Here is a 3,451-nt window from a genome sequence, read left to right as displayed (position 1 = left end):
AGCTGAAGATTTTGCCTATGTAATTCCAGGAACTATTAAGTATTGGTTGGGACAAAGAAGTCCAATCATTGAATACAAGCTCATCGTTGTAGGTGTTCTTAACCCTTTCATAACCTGCTGCCTCCAGGAACTGAATCCTGTTTTTCTTCAGAAACAGTTGTTTGAGGGCATCAACCCCTTTGTGATTTGTGGATCTGAAGAAATCTTTAGAAGCACTATTATTGTATTTTTCCAAGCCTTGCTGTGTGTAATATGCTATGTTCTGATAAAGTGACAGGAACTCAGGAACATGATAACATAGTGCATGCATGTAGGGAGTGACATCTTTTGCTTGGTAAACTTTGAGAAAGTGCTCAAACCATGATTTGATATTTCTTTGCAGTTCAAGAATACCCTCTTCAGAAGTAAAATCTAGCTTCAAATCACCAATTATGTCCATAAATTTAGCCCAGATCACTTGTATGTCTTTGTTTTGACTGCAATGAGGGACAAGCATAGGTCGGAATGTTTATATTCTAAAAAAGAGTTTCAACTTTTCTGGTCCAGTAAGATCTCTTTATTCCAGCTTTTTGCTCTCTTTGTTGATTATAAAATTAAAAGTGATTCCCATACTTTTGACAAATTCTTCATAACATGCCATGTGTTTATATTTATATCTTTTTTCCTCAATAGCATCACTTCTTCTCAGCTCTCTTATGAACAAGTCAATCAAAACATCTGAAATCCTCAGAAAAAAATGTAATATATCTATGATGACATGGTCCATAGGTATAAAATCAAATAATGGTTGTGCCTTACAGTTTAATTTCTTTCCAGTGGAAAACCTTGCTATTTCGGCAACAGTTCTAGCACCAAATTTGGGGTCATTAATTGACCATGTTTTGCTTGTGTCCCACTGTTGCTCCCTGGGACACTTGCACCACACACAAGCATAATCCTCATTTGCCCTGCCTAAACCACATACCAGTGTTAAAAATTTCAAATCTCCACCTAAAAAGTATTCAATTTTATCGGTGCAGCTATTTGCACTTATCTCCTTTAAGTTTGACATATCCATTTGAAGGTCTGCTAGGCTGTCTCTCAGATTATCATATGTCTCTGTAGTTTTTATAACAGCAAGTATATGATTTCCCTTCTCACCCATTGCCACATCCTTTTCATGGAGAATAGTAAAAGTGAAGTTGACAACTGTAAGCCCCTTTCCAATATTTGTACCATCACCACTAAGCTTGATCTTAATAGTTTCTCCATCATTGATTTCTCCATTCTTCTGAAGCCTAACAATGTGCTCTTGCAAGCTTTCTGCAAATCCTAACTGCACACTTTTAGCATCTCCTGGTGTTGGTTTCAAGTTCCATTCACTGTTAAGCTCATTAATTCGCTACTTGATGGAATATATATTGGGAGATCATTAGCCTTAATGGCAATTTCATGCCAGGCCTCATTTGAAATAATGAATTTGTCTTTGAGGTAGAGCCACATATTTATGTTATCAATGTCATCATTATTAAGGGCCTTTGGGTCAGACTCTGTAAATGGCAGCTCTCCCTCTCCAACAAGATTGAAAGTTTCATATTGATTATTCACAGTGTTGAGGACTTCAATTTTGGTTGCAACAAAATTGTACGGCCCAAGGAAGGAGAGTGTAGTCTGACACTCCTCCTTCAGTTGATTTTTAATTCTCTGTTGATGGTGCTTAGAATAGTCATTAAACTTCTTCTTAGCTGGGCCTCTACCTTTTTTCCCATTTGTAATCACTTTTTTGGCCAACTGAATAAATTTTTTATTGTAGAAGGCCCCTTTCTTCTCAGCTTTCTCGAGAGCTTCTCGGGCTTTTTTATCCGCTCGCAATGACGCTTTGCCTTCTCCTGTACCAACGATTCTTCTAATTTTATTTTTTTCCCCCTCAACTGGCTGTTCTCATCTTTAAGCTGATGTACATCAACCTCGTTGTAATACACCTTAAATCGATACCGAGGGCCCGTTTCCAAATTGCTAAGAAGTGCATTTAATTGCCACGATTACTAGCTTTCTTAACAGCTTTCTGAAAACAGAATATTTTCTTTCTGAAGACTTCTGATATATGGCTATTGACTATTATACCTCGTATACCTGATTGCTCAAACACTTTGTTTACAATTATTGAAAGGACCCACTCATGGTTTTCTCTGAAAACTTCTTTGCTTTCAAATAGTATAGATTAGTAAGCTGAAACGAAAATTAATCAGGGAACTTTACGAAAAATCCAGCGAACAAGCTTAAAAAAGGCATTTATTTAGACTTCATACTGCGATGAACTTCACAAATCTTACTTGTTTATCTCGTAAGTAAACAATGGCAGATTAATTCCCGCAGCGATTTCTGAGTTTCCCGATCCCTCTCCTACTGCTTTCACGCTCATAAAACAGGAAAAAATCAAAAGGAGGAAGATACAGCTGTTTTGAAACGCCATTTGACGAGGGTAAATCTGCTTTTTGTTCGACACTTTACATATCAAAACAAAGGAAATTTGTTCCTCTTTTTGATTCTGGCGGTACAGTTTTAAATTGCGCTTGCGTAAAAGGGATATCGCCCGGGACGCTTCGCTCAGTTGTGTTTTGAACAAAAACGCCTTGTTAATCTCACGCAACCGCTCGGAGAAAAGGTTAAAATGACAAGGGAAAAACTTTACCTTCAAGTTAGAAAATTAGGGAAATAGAAAGCCACAATATTGTAGTTTAATATTTCAGAGGTACATTGAGTGCTTTTTCCGTAGAGAATCCGCACGATGGTAAAATGTTAGAAAATTACACTCGATTTGAGTGGGGTGTTGAAGTGGGCGTGGTCACTATATTCGTGTTAAGACTATTTGTACCCCATGAGTTTGATATGTGTATATCAACAGCGCTGGAAAACAACTGTCACTTCTAATTCTAATGCAACACTAGAAGTGAAATTAATTTGGGAAAATGATTAAAGCGATTTACGTCCCATCAGACTGAACTCACTGCTTTGATCAATGTAGCAGTATAGTTTTTTTTTTTTTTTAATTTCTTTTTCTTTCGATTTTGGAAGCCTAGAGATGCCTCGATCAATTTTTTGTGAAGTGGATTACTCACTGATTTACTCCTTTTTTCAGACCCTCCGGTATTTGTTTATTTTACTGTTCTCGAGGATTATCGATTTTTCACAACCCATAGGGCTTTTGTTGATGTATAATCCGGATATGTACATTAATGGGCTTAGCACCACATAGACCTGACTAGTCCTGACTAGATAGACATGTCCCTTCAGACGGAGACTTCCGTTCTTAAGCTTAGCTGCTCAGGCAGATCAATCATTTTCTAAATTTCAGCCACCAGCCTGCAAGAATTACTTTAAAACGGGAAAAGTTGATGAAAGGCCGGTTAATTAAACTGGTCTTGTCTTTGAGTTCTAATCAATAACGGATCAAAGTCAGACTCGTTATTGT

The sequence above is a fragment of the Pocillopora damicornis genome, chromosome 6, assembly GCF_964200805.1.
Source record: "Pocillopora damicornis chromosome 6, jaPocDami1.2, whole genome shotgun sequence".
Classification (NCBI taxonomy): Eukaryota; Metazoa; Cnidaria; class Anthozoa; order Scleractinia; family Pocilloporidae; genus Pocillopora; species Pocillopora damicornis.
Note: the sequence above shows the minus strand (reverse complement) of the source record.